The sequence below is a fragment of the Sus scrofa genome, chromosome 11 (assembly GCF_000003025.6).
Source record: "Sus scrofa isolate TJ Tabasco breed Duroc chromosome 11, Sscrofa11.1, whole genome shotgun sequence".
Lineage (NCBI taxonomy): Eukaryota > Metazoa > Chordata > Mammalia > Artiodactyla > Suidae > Sus > Sus scrofa.
The window spans coordinates 13,816,425-13,838,641 of NC_010453.5; the positions used below are offsets into that span (position 1 = coordinate 13,816,425).

The following is a 22,217-nucleotide window of genomic DNA, read 5'->3' on the forward strand; positions in this document are numbered from 1 at the left end:
CTCCTAGTTTCAATGGAAAAAAACAAGTATATCAATATACATACTTAGATCCAGTAAAATTGGGCAGATGCTATTCAGCTATTTTATTAAAATATAGTTTCTAGCTGGGTTATTTAAAGAATTAAGTCTGGTTTAATATTGATTTGTTCATTTATTTAGAGTCACTAATTAAATCATTCATTCAAACTATTGAGAGGGCAGGAATATATGAACAAAATAATGTTCGTGCCCTGAAGTTTCTTGCAATCCAACTGGGGAGGCTGACAAGGAAACAAGTACTCCAAACAACTCAATCTTGAAAATGGTCACATCTTCAGTGCACGCTGGGAACACAGAGCAGAGTGCCTGAGAGATTCCGGAAGGCTTCCTGGGAGAGGTGATACCGGAACAGAATCTGGAAACATAAATAAGATAGTCTCTTTAGAATTGGGAGAACCCAGGAGGAAGTTGTCTTGGCCAAGAAGAAAACAATACTAAAAATCATGAAGCCTAGAAAAGTCATGGAACACATGGCTGCAAGGTTGTGTGAAAATTCAGAAGCAGTGGATGCAGACAAATGCAAGATCGTAAGAGGCTTTATTCCTGCAAGAAGCGAGGAGTTTGATTTTTAGCCTAAAAGCAACTCTGCCAATGCCATTCCTTTTCCTAAACGTTTAAATACATTTTGAGAAAGAAAATGCTTCTTGCATTAGTTTGGATCGAGTCTTATTTCCTGACACATCAGGCACAGCACTGCCGCCTACTCAGGAACAAATTGTGCCAATACTTAATAACAGTCCACCCACATGGACTTTTAAAATCAGTATAATTAGGAGAGATTATAGCGCTTTCATGTTAGCAATTAATTTGTTCACTGTTTTTTATCATTGATAAATGAAGAACTAATACCAGATTATCTAGAAGTGCCCCGAATTCCAAATAGAATTTTTAAATAAAAATGATGTGAAAATCCTGTTTGGTTCTGAGTCAGACCAAAGCTGTTTTGTGAAAGATGAACATGTGTTGCACACCTGCTGCTTGTTTTCTGTTTGACGGACTCCTTCCCAAGCATGGACATTTCTTTACATTCGGTATAATCCTCAGGTACAGTGTTGATAGACTGACAATATTAATGGATTACATGGTAAAAGGGGTTCGGCAGAGCATCCGTTTTGTCAGCCCCACTCTGAATTCAGGACCACTGTTTTCCAGAGCTACTCCAAAGATCCAAATACCAGCTGGAGGTTTGACCTGGAAATAAAGTAGCAAATTGCTCCAGAAAGTGGTGTATTTACCAATATAGAAGGGGAGTGGGGAGAGAAATGAAAAATTATTTAATTTAATAATTAATTATTTTCCTGCTAATCTATCTCAAAGAGCACTCTTCTGAAATGATAAATAATATTATTATACCACATTTTATACCACAATATTTATCCTTAAATGAAATTATATAGAGAAATACGATACTTTCACCATGCTATTGGAAAGTTACGGTGACTAAGGAGATGGCTTGCCTAACTTGGAACATTCAGGAGGAGATAGCACACTAAATCCCGTTCTCTCTGTGAAGCACTAGGCCTAGTTTATAGTCCTAAAAAGCCTCTTAGGAGTTCCTTGGCGGCACAGCAGGTTAGGGATTCGGCATTGTCACTGCTGTGGTACAGGTTCAATCTCTGACCCAGGGAGTTTCACCTACCATGGGAGCAACCCCCCCGCCCCCAAAAAAGTGTCTAATACAACTTTTTAAAAAGCCTGCAATAACAATTACAACTTTAGAAAACAGTAAACATTTTTTAAAAACCAATACGGGTCTAAAACGCTGCAGCATTTGGATACTGAAGATGGATGAATTAGCAGTATTTTGATGCTTAGATGATGAAAACCATAAAAAATTTACAAGAAAATCTCTTTCTGAACAGCAAAACAGTGATCGAGCTCTGTAGATAAAAATAAGCGCATTAGTGGACTGCTGTATACAGAACACATACAGATAATTTCTTTAATGCACATCTGGCTTATGACATCTCTATACAACTGTATGTATATTGTAGGGCGATATTTTTTTTAGTGTACATTTCTTTGTTAAGAACACCTAGGAATAGAGCTACACGGAGGAAATTACACACAAGTATCTGGAGGAAAAACTTATGATGTACAAATGGCTTTTCTTCCAGACTTTGAGGAAACATTTAATCTCTTTAAACCATGATTGTTGAACCCAATACAGGATACTGTAGAGACGCTAAGAACTAGAACTTTTTCATTTTCACTGCAGAATCTTCACCGCCTAGAATTAAGCTAGACCCTGTAAATGCTGGGGAAAAAAATTCAGAGTATATAAATAGCATACAAAAATTAACAAACGGGTTTTGTGATCTATTTGATGTTCTTCTCTCAAATGTCAGGGCTCTCTGAGCAAAGGCCGCCAGAAACATATGTGTAGTTGAACGAATTGAGTTGACTGCCAACTGCAATGACAGAAAATACACAGCACGGGGGGCCTGCGAGACATCACAGTAACAGGTATTAAGAAGGGCTTACTAGGCGGAGGGCTTTGCTCAGGTGGCTTTGTGGAGGGTTTAAGGAAGCAGGGCTTCACTCTGGATTAGGTGTTGTCAGGAAACAGCTAATTCTATAACTGGATAGCTCAATAAATCTTATCTCAAATGAGGGTGAACTAGAATGAAAGGAATGCAATGTTTAGTAAAGAAGCTATATTTAGCAATATCAGACAAAATGGAGGAATTTTTGTGGCTTGGAAAATTTTTCTCTTATGTGTTTTTGTCTTGATCCAGTATGGTCAGAGAGTGGCCTCCTCTGATGTTGGTGTTCTGAATATTGTTGATGTTTAATAGGAGAACCCCGGGGACCAGCTAAGGACACCAGGCCAGCTCTTTACAACAGTAGGGCATGGCTGACAGTGCCTGGCAAGTCCCTAACTGCCGAGGCCACTTTGGTTTTTCCTAAGATCAAGCTCGCATTTATTCTTACAGCTCTGACTTTCACCCTTAAAGTCTTTTTCAATAGCTAACTAAATGCAATAATTTCAAATTACATGCCAACCCCCAGGCGCACTTCGAAGACAATTGGCTGAAATCTTGAAATGGGAAGAAAGTCAGAAAGGATGAACACCAAAATTTAAAAAGTGTTTACTTACGTAACTTGAAATAATGTGGTGAGATTATGAGATTCTTTTTTTTTCTGAGGTCTTTCTCTATTTTCTCATGAAAAATATTTTTCCTCAGTGTGTGAAGTGCTTTGAATAAGGTGCTAAATGTTCAAAGTACTCAGAATTATTTTTATTATGAATAATTCTATGGCAGTGATTAGTAAACAGGGTGAGTTTTTTTCAGTGTATGAATAATTTTAGATGAAAAGCAGCGAAAAAGAAAGAATGCAAGGCCAGTTTTCACAGTCCCACTACCTGTGTGACAAGGTGTTTCAATGTGACGGTAGGAGAGAGGGGCCCCTGCAGATACATGATTATAAGTAGTAATAACTGAAAACCATTAAGTTGGAGCTGAACAGTTTGTTGAAAAAGCAAAAAGAAAGTCTTGAGATTTATAACTCCAAATTAGAGCCCCTCAGGCTTTCTGCAGGTTTTCACAGGCTTTTGTTTCAGACTCTGTTTTTCAGGGCTTATAGTCCACGGCCCATTCATTCTATCCAAGTCTTTTAAAATGGCAACTGGATTGATTTAAAAGAGCTGAATGTTGTCCTTATGTGGAAGAATAAGGAAAGCAAGGCAGCAGGGAAGTGAACTCCTAATGAACATGCACTTAAATATCTGATGACCAATAGGAAGCCTCCTCATTAGCTGTTCTGTGTTGTCTGTCCAGGAAAGCACTGTTAATTCCAGAGTCTGAGGCCATAAGAAAATTATATAGTAGAAAAGAATATAAATTTTGGATGAACTACTGAAGGTAGTTCACTGAAGGTAAAACTGGGTTAGTCTCTCATTTATTTATTGACTCAACAAATACCTCCCCAGTACCTACTGTGTACCAGGCACCATGCTGGATACTGTGGATACAAAGCTGGGGATAAGTATTGGTCAGAAATAACTGTGCATGGGGGGGGTGTGAAAGGAGTGGAAATGGGGGCTATATTAAGATTCAGTTTCACCCTGCCATCTGTGTTAATTTCCTAACACTTTTGCAACAAATTACCATGGATGTAGTGGCTTAAAACAATGGGAGTTACTTCTCTAAGGTTCTCGAGAAGTCTGGAATGGATCTCACTGAGCTAAAAGCAAAGTGTATGCAGAACTTAGACTTACCCCTTGGCGGGTCTAGGGTCTAGGAGTGAAGCAGCTTCTAGAAGCTGTTCACGTTCCTGGCTAGCACATTTGCATTATTCCTACACATTCTTCCGCTTCCCTCTTCCATCTTTTAAGGACCCTTGGGGTTACATTAGACTTTGGGGGTTACATTAGACTTTGGAGGATAACTCAGGATACTTTGACTGTTTTAAGGTCAGCTACTTAGCAACTTTAATTCCATCTGCAATTTTATGAGCCCTTGCCATGTGGCAAAAATGTATTCACAGGTTCCAGGGAGGAGTAGGCAGATGTCTTTGGAAGCCATTGTTCTGCCCCCCATGCTCTCCACAGGCACAGTAAAGAACAATGCATTTTCAAAATCTCCCTGGAATAATTGGGCATGGTTGTTCAGACCTCCATGTCTTTTGTTTCAAGGTACTGGTCATTATGCCTAAAATCTGTGACTGAGATAGAGAAATTTAGATAATCTTTTTTTAAAAGTTAATGTCCTAAGTCTTTTCCTCTTAATTTTTTAGATTCTTTTTCCAAATCCTTCCTTGACTTACAAAGTATTTTTCTGAAATTCAGAGGAAAAAAAAAAAAAAACCCACTTGCCATCCCTTCTTTTAGGCAGTGATATTTCCCTCTCATGATTACTTTATTTCAAAAATGTTTTGTTTCTACTGATTTTTTTTAGCCACCCTCTTCTCCTACTGCAAACTATAATCTTATATATATATATCAAAGGCCAAATCAGGATGAATTTTCCCCAGACATAGCCTGGGGGACTTACTTTCCACATTGAATATATATGCCGTTTAATGTTTCTTCATAGTTTAACTCTGGGCTTCTCAAGGGCAGGGTCTGAATTTTGTGATTATTCTTTTTGTTCTCTACCCACAGCACAGTGTGCTCAAAAGTGCTGACTGTATTAATGACTGGACAGTATAACCTGAGTTCCTGGACTCTTGAGTATCTAGAGATGTAATTTCAAAATGTAACTATTACATTTAGAATGGATAAGCAGTGAAGTCATACAGTATAACACAGAGAACCCTATCCAGTCTCTTGGGATAGACTATGATGGAAGATAATGTAAGAAAGGGAATGTGTATGTGTGTGTGTGTGTGTGTGTGTGTGTGTGTGTGTGTGTGTGTGTGTGTGTGTGTGTGTGAGTCACTTTGCTGCACAGCAGAAATTGGCACAACATTATAAATCAACTATACTTTCATTAAAAATGCAATAGCCTGGGGAGTAGTTAGCAAGCAGAAAATAATAAGTCTGTCACTCTTTTTTTTTTGTCTTTTTGCCTTTTCTAGGGCCACACCCGAAGCATATGGAGGGTCCCAGGCCTAGGGGCCAAACGGAGCTGTAGCCACTGGCCTATGCCAGAGCCACAGCAGCATGGGATCCAGGCCATGTCTGCGACCTACACCACAGCTCACGGCAACGCTGGATCCTTAACCCACTGAGCAAGGCCAGAGATCAAACCCAAAACCTTATGGTTCTCCGTTGGATTCCTTAACCACTGCGCCACGACGGGAACTCCAAGTCTGTTATTCTAGACCTCAGTGACGCTGCGGGTTCCTTGGAATGGTAGTCTGTCAACCCAGTTTCCTCTGGTTCCTGGAAAGAATGCTGTGTGTGTTAGGAGAGGGATGGGGGGCAGTTAGCATTTCTAAGATGTCATCCACTCCTCTCAGTCTTTATGATCCATGTGCATGCTTGTTTTCCCAGACTGGTGAATCGGTGACTAAATGTTTCCGTGGAAACCAGGTATCAGAAGTCACTGCCGTTTCTTGTCCCATCACTTACTCCATCATCCTGTCTTCCCTTCTTAGAGCCTCTATACATCTGGAAGTTGCTGTTTGCACCCCAGCACATGTTAGCCCTGCCACCTGTGCTTGTTGTCTCTCAGCCTGCTCCCTGCCACTGTGTCTAAGGCTGAGCTGCAGGAAGGGAATAACTCCCTGAGCTTCTTTGCTGCTTGGCTTTGGCCTTCCCATCTCTCTCTGTATCCATAATCCATGCAAATCAGACTGTAGCTGTATCCTAGTCCAGGGTGTGGAAACCCCCATCACTGCAAGCCACCCTTCTAGCTTCCCTTGGTTAGGGCCACACCATCCCTCCCTTTGATAACTGTAACACTCCCCTTGTTCTACCCCTGCTCCTCCTCGACAGCGTGTTCTCAGTTGAGCAGCCCTCTCTCTTTTGCACATGAAGAAAGACAGGTCATGTTATTTCTATACTTAAAACCCTGCAGTGGCTCCTCATTGCCCTCAGAGTTAATCCTTACAGGAGCCTACAGGGACCTACCTCATTTGGTCCTGTTACTGCTCTTTGAAATAATCCAAGAGCTCCTAGAAGTCACGAGTGCTTTAGATGCCAGGGGTCTGCATAATGCCTGGTACACAGGTGTTTAAATGTTGAATACACACCCAGATCCCCAGGGAAGAGCTACAGCTTCCACTGATCTTCCTCCTTCCTTCCGGCTCCCTGAGTCTGAGGGAGACATTCTGGGCTGGAGAGAATCAGGCTCAACGGCAATCTTGAAACCCGGGGCAACAGTCACCCAGACCCTGGAACCAAGTCCTGAATCTGGCCATGACCATGTAAATGACTGCCAGTCATCTGACTTCACAGCCTATTCTCTATTTAACATTTCCATTTCAGCTGAAATGAGCTTTCAAATATGAATTCCTTTTGGTTAAGAGTCAAATTCTCCTTTTTGACACTACAACATCAGCGAGTAATTAACACATTTCTAGCTAAAAATATTAATGCATCTTCACTTGGTACTCATTTAAAAACATGAATGTATTATAATGTCACATTTCTTATTGTTCCTCAAACCTCACAAATGTAATAGTCTCTCAGCGCAATTGACTGTATTTTAATTATATGAACACCATAAACTCAATGGAATAGAAATTCACATTCTACCAGAAATTATCATAACAGAAACTCTTTTCAAAGATTATTTTCCAGAGCAGTTACTTGAGACTGAATATTGTGGAAGATTTATATGATAGCAATTCTCTAAAGAGTTTAAAGTGTTTCCACATATTGATTCAACTCTCCTAGATTTTAAAGAATGTGTAAATATTTGAAAATTAAATTATGCAGGGTAAAGATACTGTCACAGTGACTGTACTGATCATATTTTACATTCGAGCATGAATTTTAAATTCTTGGCAGTTTTAAGTTTAGAAACTCATACTATTTTCTCTTTTGTCTTAAAAAATCCCCCTTTTCTTAAATATTATATAAAACAAGCATAAAACATTTAACATAAGCATCCCAAAATATTTTTAACAGCTTTATTGTGATATAATTCACATACCATACCATTTACCCATTTAAAGTCTGCAACCTAACTGGACTTTAGTATATTCACACCAGTTTTAGAATATTTTCATTACCCCAAAAAGAAACTCTGGAACATATTAGCAATTAATTCCCATTTGCCTTCAGTGCCCCCAGCCCTAGACAATTATTAATCTTTTATCTCTTTATATTTGCCTGTCTGAATACTTCACATAAGAAGGACTATACAATATGTAGTCTTTTATAACTGGCTTCTTTCACTTAGCATAATGTTTCAAAGTTCATCAGTGTTCAGTACTTCATTTTTATTGTTGAATAACATTGTATGGATATTCCACATTTTGTTGATCAGTTGATGAAAATTTGGGTTGTATTTGTAGTTTGGCTATTATGAAAAATGCTGCTATTTTGCTAAAAAAAATTTGTGTGTTTTGTTTCCATTCTCTTGGGTATATTACCTGGGAGTGGAATTGCTGGGCTATATCATAACTCTATATTTAATATTTTAAGGAATTTCTATACTATATTCCAAAGTGCCTGCATATTTCATACTCCCATTAGCAATGTATCAGAGTTCCAGTTTATCCATATTCTCATCAACACTAGTTATTGGCTGTCTTTTTTTTATAACCATCCTAGTCCATGCGAAATAGCCTCTCATGATTTTGATCTGCATTTACTTAATGAATAATAATGTCAAGCATCTTTTCATGTGTCTCTTGGTCAGTTGCATATCTTCTTTGAAGAAATGTGCATTCAGATCCTTTACCCATTTTTTTTTTAGTTGAGTGATTTGCTTTATTACAAAGTTATAGGAGTTCTTTGTATATTTTAGATGTTACTCTAGATATAAATCAGTTAGATAGTTTGCACATATTCTGGCCCATTCTGTGTGTTGTCTTTTTATTTTCTTGATGGTGTTCTTTTTTTTTTTTTTTTTAATTTTTTTTTCCAGTAGGATGTGAGGGAGGAGATGAACTTCATTCTTTTGCCTGTGGAAACCTAGTTGTCTCAGTAATCGTTGATGAAAAAACTCTTCTTTCCTCATTGACTTTTTGGTACCCTTGTCAAAAATCAACTTACCATAATTGTAAAGAACTACTTCTGGTATCTTCATTCTGTTCCACCAATCTATGTGTTTATTCCTATGCCACACTGTGCCCTACTGTCTTTATTACTGTAGGTTTAAAATCTGGATGTATGAGTCCTCCAAATTTGCTCTCTTTTTCAAGATTGTTTTGCCTGGTCTAAGTCCCTTGCATTTCCCTATTATTTTTACCAAACAACTTAAACTAATTTTATACACAACAAATATGGTATTTGAATATCTGTTATTCAGCAAAAGGCTCTTGGTAGTTCTTGGGTTTTATTTGAACAAGGTACCCAGTTCAATGCCTGTCTTTGACAGAAAACACAGTGAGTCAGCCCTGCTAGGATTTACATTAGTTTCCAAGGAATCTTATTGATTTTTAGACAACTGATCTATCTCCTATTACTTATATTAAATATCTTTCATCCCTTATTGGTCCTCACTAAGCTCTTACTTTATCGAACAGAAAACATGCCTGCCATATAGGCTATGCTTGTTAAGAGCCCACATTCTCTTCAAATATACACCAGATCAGTCCCTTATGCCACTTTATTATTTTCCTGTAATTTATACTTAACTAGTCATGATTTGCTAAACCTGGTTTCATGTTCTTAAAAGACTGGCATAATACAGTTCTTTTGTATTTTTCTTATATTGGTTAAATTTGAGAAACATCAAATTTTAAAAGCATATCTGTTGATTCTAAAATTATTTCTGGAGGAAATGGAAATATTGCCTATAATTGGGAAAATCTAGGACATTCTCACTCATGTAATAAAAGTAACTTTACATCCTTTTGATTAACATGATAATTGTTTACCATCTCCAGATACTTATAAGGATTGCTGATAGAGCTGAAAATAATAATTTACCGCTTAGAATGCAAATAAATCAATCATTGAAATTCATGATTCTAGATATTTCTAAAGAATGGAAAATAGAACATGCTGTGTTTGTGTTTTATATTGGCTCAGTTAATTGGAGGCTAAATACTCTCTGGAAAAGACATCAAAAAATAAATAAATAAAACAATTGTTTAAAATGGTCTATTCCTTTTCAAAGCATCAACATGAAATATGGAATAGCTGTCACCAGGCAGGACAATACAGTAATTGAAATATGTATCAAAGAAGGAGCTTGAATCTTCCCATTTTCCTTTTTTTTCTTCCTATTTTTTTTTTTTTTAACACCCTCTGCTGATCACTCTGGATTTTCTTTGGTTTGTGTGAACTCCAAAAATGGTTGTTTTCTTTCTGGCTCTCTCAAAAAAATTCTTCCAGACTCTCAACTAAGTAAATATGAACTGATTACTTAGAGCAATGCTTCCCGAGTGTTAACACCCATGTCAGTAACCAAGTGGTGTTATTAAGATAAAGATTCTGTCTGATTCAGTAATTCTGGGGCAAAGCCTGAGATGTATCTTAAGCAGATAAGAAGGACTTAGAGGATCACTGATTCTAAAAACTTAGCTTGCATGATAAGACACACATGCCTTGGGAAGACAGTGCAAGTTCTACAATATATTATCACTATTAAGAAGCTCCTGTGTATTTTTTCCAGAGATAAATTATGCATGCAAAATAATATTTACAAAATTTTAAGCACAAAGAGTAGCATCTGGTAGTGTTCTGTATCTTTTTTTTTTCCATTTCATATATCTTGGGGTATTTTTGATTCTATTTTTTTTCTTCCAATCTCCTTTTTATCAATGGTGCTTATATAAGACAACTTTTAAGTTTGTATGAATAATGTAGCCAGAACCTGCTGGATTCTGCTACTCTCCATAATTTTTTACAGGTAATTCTCTAGAATTTCTGACCATATAGTATAAACTACAAGATAATTTTATTTTTTCCTTCCAATATTAATATTTCTTTTTTTTCCCCTTGGTTGATAATTCCAGGAGAATGTTAAATTACAGTGATAAAAGAATCTTTGTCCTGGGACTTGCTTCTGCTTTTCATTTCAGGCACAGAAGTTCTATTAAATACATCTCTATGTCTCTTTTCTCTCTTTCTCTGTCTCACTCCTCTATGTCTTTATGTGTGTTTGTATGAATAGGTTTTTTTTTGTTTGTTTGTTTGTTTTGTCTTTTTGCTATTTCTTTGGGCCGCTCCCACAGCATATGGAGGTTCCCAGGCTAGGGGTCGAATCGGAGCTGTAGCCACTGGCCTACGCCAGAGCCACAGCAACACTGGATCCGAGCCGCGTCTGCAATCTACACCACAGCTCACGGCAACGCCGGATCGTTAACCCGCTGAGCAAGGGCAGGGACCGAACCTGCAACCTCATGGTTCCTAGTTGGATTCATTAACCACTGCGCCGCGACGGGAACTCCCTGAATAGGTTTTATATAGCAACGCTAAATACGTATCTATTCCTTTATATTATGAATGTTGAAAACTGAGGCTGAACATTGCATCTTATTGAATGACTTCCCGTCGTATGAAGATCATTTCCTTTTAAATATAGTATCATATAAAGCGATAAAAATATATTTCAAAGTACTGAAACATTTTGTCCATTCTTGGTATGTACTTTACTTGGTCACAGCATAGTATTCTTTTTGCTAATAACTTCATTAAGTTAGAATTCACATACAAGAAAATGAACATATTTAAAATAGACAATTTGATGAATTTTGAAAGATGTACATACCTGTGAATACCACCATCACAATCAAGATATAAAACATTTACCTCACACTGAAAAGTTTTCCTGTGCCGTTTCATAATTCATTACTCCCTACACTCCTCATTCCAGGTGCCCGCAGATCTGCTTATTGACATTAGTTTTCATCTTTAGAATTTTATACTTTATATAAACTTTATATAAATGGAACTTTTGTGTCTGGTTTCTTTCACTCAACATAATGCTTTTTGTGTATGTAAGTAGTTCATTCCTTTTTATTGCTTGGTAGTATCTTTTATATGGATATGCCATGTTTTGTTTATCCACCTATCAGTTGATATGTTTACCCAGGTTGTGTTAATTACAAATAAAGTTAGGAGCTTTCATGTACAAACCTTTGTGTCCACAGGCATGTTTCCCCATCTCTTGGGTAATGACCTAGGAATGGAATGGCTGATTCATATTATAGCTACGTATTGAAATAGTTAAGAAACTACCAAACTATTTCTCAAAGTTGCGCTATTTTTATTCTACCAATAAAGTACAAGTGCTGGAATTCTTGCTCACTATGGTAGCTTCAGTCTTTTTTATTTTAGAATTTCAAATCGAGGTGTAGTGTCTCATTGTGAGCATACTTTACACTTCCCTGATGACATGGAGCCTCTTTTCGTGTATGCATTTTTCCCCATTTGTATTTTTTGTGAAATATATGTTCAAGTATTTTATCTACTTTTCTATTAGGTTTATTATTATTATTATTGAGTTATTTAAATGAGTTATTTAAACATCCCAAATACAAGTCCTTTATGTGATATGTAATTTGCAAGAATTTTCTTCCAATTTACTGTTTGCATTTTCTTAACTGTCTTTCAAAGAGTTAATATTTTAAAATATTTATGAAGTCTCATTTATCAATTTAAATTTTTTTCCACTTTGGGGTTTTTTAATTTTTTTCTTATTATAATGATTTTTATTTTTTCCATTATAGCTGGTTTACAGCGTCCTGTCAATTTATCTATTACATTTTGCCTACCTAAAATGTCAAAGATTTTCTTCTGTATTTTTTTTTTCTTCTAGCTTACTTTATAGTTTTAGCTTTTTCATTTAAGCCTGTCATCCATTTGTGGTGAATTTTTGTGCATGGCATGAGGTGAAAGTTGATTTTTTTTTCCCATATAGATATATATGTTCCAGCACTAGTTGCTGAAGGGACTTTCCTTTTCCCATGGAATTCTCCCACCACAATTATTGACTATACGTGTGTGGAATGATTTCTGAACTCTCCGTTCTGTCTCACTAATCTATATGTATATTTTCCCATCACTGCCCAGTTATTTTCATCACAGGAGCTCTACATACATGTCTTAAAATCACATAGTCTTAAGTCCTCTAATACTACACTTTATTTTAAAAATTGCCTCATTTCTTCTAGGTGATTTACATTTCCACGTAAATTCTTGAATCGTCTTGTACCTTGCTACCTAAAAATCTTGAGAGATTTTGAATTGGATTGCACATAATTTAAAAGATCAATTTGGTAAGAACTTATAGCTCTGCAAGTTAAGTCTTTAAAGCAGTGAACATGCTATATCTCTACATTTACTTATGGCTTCTTGAATTTCACTTGGAAAAACTTGTTAAGATCCTTACACACATTGTATTTGATTTAAACTCAGTTTTTAAAAATTATCTTTTAGCATTACTATAAATGGAGGTGTTTTCCATTATTTCTTTACTTTGGGTTCCATTTTATTTCCATTCTGGGCATAATGAAGGGATTTGATTCATGACACTACTGAAATGTAACAAAATATAAGATATAAAAATAGTTGGTCATGACTTATATCTACTCAGTAAAAAAACTCATTTCTGGTGAGTGTCCTACTTCTGCCATTAGTTTCTGGTCTTTGCTTCCTTTCTTCCTTTTGGCAGGGTATTATTCTATACACACACACACTTTTTAGGGCTGCACCTGTGGCATATGGAAGTTCCCAGTCTAGGGGCCAAATTGGAGCTACCGCTGCTGACTTATGCCACAGCCACAGCAATGTCAGATCTGAACTGTGTCTGTGACCTATACCAGAGCTCAGGGCAGCGCCGGATCCCTAACCCACTGAGCGAGGCCAGGAATCGAACCCACATCCTCATGAATACTAGTCGGGCTTGTTACCACTGAGCCACAATGGAAATTTCCCACACACTTTTTTTTTTTCTTTGTCTTTTTGCTATTTCTTTGGGCTGCTCCCACAGCATATGGAGGTTCCCAGGCTAGGGGTCGAATCGGAGCTGTAGCCACCGGCCTACACCAGAGCCACAGCAACGCGGGATCCGAGCCGAGCCGCGTCTGCGACCTACACCACAGCTCACGGCAACGCCGGGTCGTTAACCCACTGAGCAAGGGCAGGGATCGAACCCGCAACCTCATGGTTCCTAGTTGGATTCGTTAACCACTGCGCCACGATGGGAACTCCCCCACACACTTTTTAAATATACTACTCATTTCTGGAATTTATAAGAGCTTCATGTGAAAAAAGGGCGTGGTAAGACCAAAGAGTCTTACATGCGTGTGAGTTCTTTCAATGTTTGATTCTTCCCAGCCAGATGAAATCAGCAACTGCTTACATTTCAGGGTTCCACTTTTCTGCTCAGCCTTATCAACCAATTGATTTCTGCCAAATGGCTTGTCTGTCTGTCTTCATTTAATCTTGCCTTTGTTAATTGGTTGGTTCGAAAAATGGTTCTAGGAAGTATATACTCTGAGTTTGTGCATCCTTTTCTTTTTGTTCCAAGTAAGTAGTTACTGATTTTCTACCAACTTTATTTTTTTAATTTTATTGAAGTATATTGATTTACAATGTTGTATTAGTTTCAAGAGCACAGCAAAGTGAATCAGTTATACCTGCACTTTAAATAAAAATGTTTTCCTTGTTTTGTCTTACATCTGCCTGTGCATACATATCTCTAAGCATTTTTTGTACCCCTGTTTGATATTCACACTTTAGTAGTTTAAAGAAACAGGTATCACCTAGCTTTATCAATGATAAAATTTTATTTATTTTTCTCATTATCTTTACTGTTTTGGGAGATGTTCACAGTAAAATGATTTAGAGAGGCCTTTATGCCATGATTTTAATTCTAGGATTCAAATTCTCTTTTAAATTTATAGATGTTTAAAAACCTTGGTGCTAGACATCCACAAGAATAACTATCTGATGTAAGTCACTGCGAAAAAGAAATGTAAGTAAAATACATTATAAATGCTCAGATGTTCTGTTATTTTACTGCTGGGCACTATTTTTGATTATGATGACTGAACACATAATGATACATCTCTAGGTGAAAGAATGCACCTCTGGGTGAAAGCAAGAATCCAGATTGGGACAAAATATTAATCTAATCCATTGATCAATGCTTATACCTCCTCAGTGTCAGCTAATTATCCCATTCACTTCTGTAAAGCTCTCAGATTTATAAAGCTGCCCACTCCACCTTTGGACAACTTTGTTTATAACCCTGGTATTAACCACCTTTCTTTGGTTTTAAGTGTCTCAACTTTTCTCTAAAGAACGTCTTCCAATGTAAAATCTTTGACTTGCTTCGTAAAGGTCACTACTCTCAAAGTGGTGTCCCTGGTTAAAACCCTTCCCAGACACCATTTTGGGTAGAGGGTACTTCCACCTCTATGCATATAGGGCTTAGCAGAGGCTTGAGATAAAAGGGAGAAGGAATATGTAGTAGAGATGAACTCAGTGTAGTAGAGATGAAGCAGCTCACTGTCATATTTGTACTTGTAATAAAAGCTCTACATTCCTCAGCCCTTAGAAATGGATGCTATCAATTGCATTGTTCCTCTGTAGAGCATGATGTTAGAGAATAAATAGATATGTTGACATAGGCTTTTGTTGTCCACTTGACTTAATATATATGTTGTAAGTAAATCTGAATAGTTTTTGTTACAACAAAACTGTTTATATGTACCTATTTTATTTTAAAATGAAACTTGAAAAGCCATGATATCAAATTATACACTATTGGGCCTACAAATTTTTTGGCTTAATCAATATGGGTAGAGAAGATTCTGTGAAGTGTGTTCTTTTTCCCTCAACAATTTCAGATTAGGAGGAAAGAAATGGCATTCAGTATTTCCTAAAGCAATCTTTTTTATCAAAAGATGAATTAATTTTGATATGCACGTGGTTACCTGAATAAGTACTGGAAAATTTGTTCTTGACTTGAAATAACTAATTTCTTTGAATCAAGATCTGGGTCTCAGTGCCCAGAATTTAAACATAAAATGACCATGTTATTATCTGATGATGAATTGGTTTTACCACGTTAAAAAGATATTTCCTGATAGTGTTGTGCAGAATAGGGAAGTTATGCTAACCAAGCTGTTTATGTATCTCAAGAGTGTTGTAAGTTCTTAGCGAAAATTCTGGTGAAATTACTTTTTCCTACAGGAATAAGAAATAAAGCCCTCATTTGCCAGAAACTGAACTTTCGGACTTTGGGCAAATCACGCAGTTTCTCCGGACCTCAGTTTGTTCATTTGTAAAAGGGGGTGTTTAATCTTTAACACACTCTTCAGTTACAAATTTTAACTATGTGATATTGCTCACCACGTAAATACAGCATTCAGTATCTCAAAGATGGTTTTTTTGGTTTTTGGTTTTTGGTTTTTTTATTAAGGAGGTGCAACCCCAAGGAGTAGAGGGAGGGAAAAAGACACGGGGCCAGAAAGATGATGTGTTTCTGTGTTGGTTACTGCTTCGCGATGAGCTGTAGAAAGACACAGCCATTCCAGCAGCCCGGGCACCTCTCTTTGTTCTTAGCTAAGCGCCCCGTTACGTGAGGCATCTGCACAAACCAAACTTTGCCTCAAAACCAAACTTTGAAAGGGGGAAGGGTAAAGAATTTATCTAGTTTGGTCCCCTCCAATCTCCTTTCTGCCATTTGTCAAAGTTGGCCCTAAAGGAAGATAATTACCCTGTGCTTCTGAGTTTGCACCATCCACCCCTTCACAAGCTGCCCAGGAAGTCAGACTCTACACCCTGTGACGTAGCATTTCATCCAAGTCAGAATAAAGGAGGGTCGCCACATGCTCTGCGTGTGGTAGCAACATAAGCCCACAGAGAGTGAAACAACCATGGTCATGGCTGGAGTGGGGAATGAATCTGAGGTTCTTCAAAGTCAGGAGATTCTGAGGAGGCTTGTACATGTACGCTCACCAAGGGCCCTCGGTTTATACACGTTTATTGATGATTGGCTATTAAGGAAACACAAGCTACATAAAGCATAAATATCACATCGATTTTTCTCTAAACTTGCAAAGTTATGCCATATTCTGATTGTGATACTAGTACTAATAAGTATCTTATTAGCAAAAAATCTGTTTTGTACAAGTTAAATTTAAGACATCTTCTGGATATCAAAGCAGCACTGTTGGGGATGAAGTGATATATAAATGAATTTGGAGCCTAAGGGAGAAATTTGAATTGTAGATATAAATTTAGATGCCATTAGCATATAGATACTATTTAAAACCACGGGACTAGATAAATATATTATACTGTTGGGGCTCAGAGCAGGTTGCCCCATATGGGCTTCAAAGGCATATTGATTATTTTGAGTTGAAATTAATTAAGAAATGGCCAGTGCAGGAGGGCTGCTCTGACCCTTCTTTCTGTCCCCCTGAAAGCAGAAAGTAAATCTCTCATGTGAAAGGTACACTCCCTGAATGTGGAGATACAAGGACACGCTTCTGCCGGAGATAGAGAATTTGGCTAAGTCTGTATAAACAAACCTTGTTACTTGGTTAATTTACTATCCCAAGACTGAACTCTGGTACAGTCCTCATTAATTGAGCACACAAAACCCAAGTGTTTTTGTCCTGTCAGTTATTTACAAATGTATTGTCTCTTTGTCTAAAAAGTATAGAAGCGGCATCCTTGGACCAGTCTTAGGTCCCATTTCTAGGCCACCTCCATGTGCATGAGTAAAAATCTGTTTCCTTTTCCCTTGTTAACCTGTCTTATGTCCATTTCGTTATCAGTCCAGCCACAAGAACTCAAGAGGGAGGGAAGGGGAAATCTGCCCCTCCCTGACCATACCTTTACGTTACTATATCATTCATCATGTTTATTGTGTATTTCTTTTCTTAGATATATGATCTATGAAGAAGGAATAGGCCTGTTGTGTTCATCTGTGTTCTAGTTGTTTAGAACAGTATGTTCCGAGCTTCCAAAACTGTTTGAGTTTTGTTGACTGGGAAGAGGTGTTAACTTGGTAGGAGAGGGTGGAGAAAGGAATTCTGGAGGTTGAAGGAGAGGGAACCTAGGAAATAATGTTCTGTCAAGTTGGGGAGCAAATTGGGGCAGTTTCAGGTTACTGGAGAAGGCTATGAGCTAAGATTTGCGACCATGTTTTCATGCGAATCCGTTCACTGTGGTATCTTTTCTCCACCCACATCCGGGTACAGCATTCGAGGAGCAGAGTGTGGAAAGAGCCCCGTTCCATTAAGGAAGGAGCTTCAAAGTGATTAAAACAGGTTGGAGAGAGGGTAAGGAGATAAGTTTAGTGATGATTCATGAGATGTGAATGGCCTAGGCAGCCAAGCAACAAACCCTCAGTCCGGAGGGTGAAAGACAATGAAAAGTAATAGGATAAATAGATGGAAGACCCTGACAGAGGACACAGTTTAAACGTGAGGTTTGGGGACTTAGTCTGGTTCATAAGTTAGAAAGCCAAAAATCACTGGTCTGTGAGTGGGCTGGTTGAAACTCTCGTTCTGGGTGTGATGTGATTATTGAAGTGTTGAGATGAAGAGGAGGAAGAACTATTTGGAAGCCAGGTCAGTCAACTGGAATATTTACCCAGAGCTCAAATTCCAGATAACATATAAATGCCACTAGGAAGAATGCTCTCTGCCTGTGATGTTCCACAAAATAGCGTAAATCTTATTCCAGACAGCTGATCAAATGTGCACTTTCCCATAGGCCAGCTCGTCCCCAGAGTACATAGTGATTAGAGAGCAGAATGCCAGTGAGTTCTCTGTTTGCAGAGACAAGATTCCCTTTTAGACACCAGAAGGGAGAAAATTAAACTCATCGTTCTATTGTAGTTAGAATTTCATCTAATTAAATTAAAGAACAGATTGAATAGTTTAACATATTTCAACGTTCATATGGCATTGAAAATCCTTGGTTGGCAGCTGTGTAAATCAGCAGGAAATCAGGGGAAAGCAGGAATGACATGAATATTTAGAATTGAGAATAACAGGCAGCGATATTTGTAAAACAGCCCTTCCTGCTTACATGGCAATACCAGTCATTAAGATACGAATTTAATGTTATTGATATACTATCAAAACGTAGTAATTAAAACATCACAAGCTTTAATATCTACCTCGTTAAATTTCTGTCACCTTTTCTGTTTGAAGAAGCTGAACACATAAATGAGAGAAATGTATATCTTGAGCTCTACATCTCTCCCCTTGTCTATTAAATTTCAAAACTTTGAACAACCATTGTTACGATCACCATACCCGTACAGCATCCAAATCTGGTTGGAGACGTGTAGCACGAAGATGACTTTGACATTAAACATCATAACTTATACACAGATGTATAATTACATAATTCTCAGAAATCTGAAGTGAGCTAAATCCTCCATATTTTACTATTTGCCATTTTTTTGTGAAAATTCTCATAAATGCTTAGGAGCAGAAAAAATTGTATGATGAATTCCCCTACACTCATAATTCTGCTTTGACCCTTATCAAGATTTTTACCACAGTACTATTTTTTCAGTTGTTCCATGTCTTATTGAAAATTTTTGGAGAAAATGTCAAATATCTTAGCATTTCATTCCTATATATTTCACAGTAGCTTGGGATTCTACTATTATAAAATGTATTTCACAGTTTTTCAAAACCACTATAAAAAAAAAAAGCTTTGTGAACAATCACAGCTTATTTATGCTTCTTAGTGCCTCTCTTCTAGCAAAAAGTAACATAAAAAACAATAATAATATGAAAAACTTTAGGACATAGATCAATTTGATAGAGCAAGTAGTATGTCATTTTTTCCATTAAAATTAAAACAATTGTAGATTTACATGCAGTTGTAGGAAAATAGTAGAGAACAACTCTGTGAACCATTTGCCCAGCATCCCTCAATGATTACATCTTGCAAAACTGTAATCCGCCTCCCAACCAGGATGTTGACACCGATACAGCCAAGATACAGAACATTTCCATTGCCACAAAAATGCTTCATGTTGTCCTTGTATGGCCACATCCACTTCCTTCCTGTCTCCGTCCCCTCCTCATTCCATGGTAACCACACATCTGTTCTCCACTTCTATAATTTTGTGACTGCAAGAACGTTAACATCAGTGGACTCATACACTATGTAATCCTTTAGAATTGGCTTCTTCTTTAAACTCGGCCTAATTGTCCAGAACCTTATTCAGGTCGTTGGGTTAATCAGCAGTCTGTTCCTTTTACTGCTAAATAGTTCATAATGTGAAAGTATCAGCTTGTTATTGTATGGTTATTCACACACTAAAGGACATGTGTGGTTTTGTTTTGTTTGTTTGTTATAGCTGTGCTTTTGGTGTCAAGTCAAAGAACCCTTTGCCTAAACCTGAGCTCTGGATTAAATCAGAGTAGTAAGAACAGACATTCATGCCTTGCTCTCAATATTATGGGGAAAGCATTCAGTCTTTCCCATTAAATATCATGCTGTCTCAAAGTTTTCTTAGGTACTCAATGCAAGTTAAGTTCTCTGCTATTCCTATTTTTCTGAGAATGTTTACCATGCAAATGTATTGAATTTTGTCAGATGCTTTTTCTATATTGAATGATATGATTATATGACTTATTATTTAGCCTGTTAATGTGCTGGATGATATTGGGTTTTTTCCTAATATTCCAGTCTCTGCATCCCCGGAATAAACTCTCACTCTTCCTAGACTGGGAAAATGTCATTTTAATAAATGATAATGCAGAGCTCCCACTGTTGTGAAGTGGATTAAGAATCCAGTTGCAGCAGCTCAGGATCCAATTGTGGAGCCATAGGTTCAAATCCCAGCCTAATGCAGTGGGTTAAAGGATCCAGTGTTGCCACAGCTGCACACCAGCTGCTGCATCAGTCACAGCTGCTGCTCAGATTCAGTCTCTGGCCTGGGACCTTCCATATGCCAAGGATGAGACTGGTAAAAAGAAAAAAAAAAAAAGAAGAAGAAGGAAAGAGGAGTTCCCATCGTGGTTCAGTGGTAACGAATCTGACTAGCATCCATGGGGACGAATTTTCGACCCCTGGCCTTGCTCAGTGGGTTAAGGATCCGGCATTGCCATGAGCTGTGGTGTAGGTTGCAGACGTGGCTTGGATCCCATGTTGCTGTGGCTGTGGCGTAGGCCACATATGTCACAGGAGTGGCTATTAAAGGAAGAAAGAAAGAGGGAAAGAAAGAAAGACGGGAGAAGAAGGAGGGAGGGAGAAAGGAAGGAAGAAAGAAAAGTAATTTCTTGCTCTCCAGCTGATGATACTTTCAGATGCTCTTTCTCCTCTTCCTGCTGCCTTTAATTTTCTGTCTCTTGGTTTGGTATATAAACTAGTTTTATCATAGTGGTCACTTCACACTTGGCTTCATACCCCCTATAGTTACTGATGAGTTAAAAACGATTACTAAAGAAAGCTTTTTTCTTTAGAAAAAACACTAGAAAGTTCACATTAACAGTGTCCATTAGCATCCATATTCAGTTCCAAAGAAGAGTGAGAAAGAGTTACAACGTGTCAGGGCTCTGCAGAGAAAGACCAGTAGCGTATACACTGATGTGTGTAAGGGGAGATTGATTACGGGGATTGACTCATACAGTCATGGAGGGCGAGATATGCCACAAACACTGTCTGCGAGCTGGACAACCAGGAGGGCTGCAGTGTAAGCCCGAGTCCAGAGGCCCTTCAAGAGTAAGAGGATGAATGTCCCAGCTCAAGAAGAGAGAGAATTAACTCTTCCTCTGTCTTCTTGTTTAGTTTGGGCCCTCAGTGAATTGGATGATGTGCAGCCATGTCAGTCGCTGATTCAAATGATAATCTTTTCCAGAAACTCCCTCACAGACACACTCAGAAATAATGTGTTACCAGCTCTCTGGGTACCCCTTAGCTCAGGGAAGTTGACACATAAAATTACCCAGTCACATTAAGAAATTCAGTCAGATTACAAACCTTTCTCTAAAAATATATTAAACCATGGCTATATCATTAAAAAAAAGTTGCAAATGATATTCAGTCATTGATTCCAGTGAAACATTAGAAAGACATAGAAAATCGACTGCTTTATAATGTCTAAAAGAGGGAACATTCATCTTTTTAGCTTCAATTTAGATAAAAACTTGTCAAATGTCAAATGTCAGTAAGTTAGATAATATCTGAAGGATTCTTTGAGGACTCTCACCTTAGTGAATTACAGAACCGGTAAAGAGATATATTTCTGATTTTGTACACAAAGTTTGGCTGTCTTAGATATTCCAACACAAGCACACAAAAGAAATGAATCATTCTGGTACTGATTAATTCTCAGTGCGTTTCTAAGGCCTTATATTTCTAATCTGATTTTGGATCCATTATATAATTCATTAAGAGGTCAGTTGATTTTCACTCTATCCAACTGGATTTACTTTTGTCCCTTCAGTTCTTGACATTTTAGTGGATGTTGACTCCAAAGTCAGTAAATATTAGCAGTACTTTGCTCCAAGCCAGGTGCTAAGGCTTACAGTGAGAGAGGAATTCCTGAACCCTGATTTTCTTTAGTAACCTGTTCCCAAGGCAAAAAAGAAAAAGACAGGAAAAGAAAAAAAGAATGCCTTTTGAAGTGAGATTCTTTCGTTTAAAAAAATAGCCTTAAAAGCCACAGTGAAGATTC

At 37.6% G+C, this 22,217-nt stretch overlaps 1 protein-coding gene across 4 annotated transcripts in view; it reads left to right on the top strand.

Annotated features, from left to right (window-relative positions):
* The window catches only part of FREM2 (FRAS1 related extracellular matrix protein 2), a 341,111-nt gene that overhangs the window by 41,158 nt on the left and 277,736 nt on the right, over nt 1–22,217 (top strand). For 2 of the 4 annotated variants that reach the window (XM_021065218.1, XM_021065216.1), the window contains exons 3-4: nt 12,724–12,828; nt 14,458–14,528. The exons of 1 other annotated variant lie outside the window; for it this stretch is intronic. The gene's annotated coding sequence lies outside the window, so the exon portion shown is untranslated. The remainder of the gene's footprint in view (nt 1–12,723; nt 12,829–14,457; nt 14,529–22,217) is intronic. One more of the 4 variants, XM_021065215.1, reaches the window with a different exon arrangement.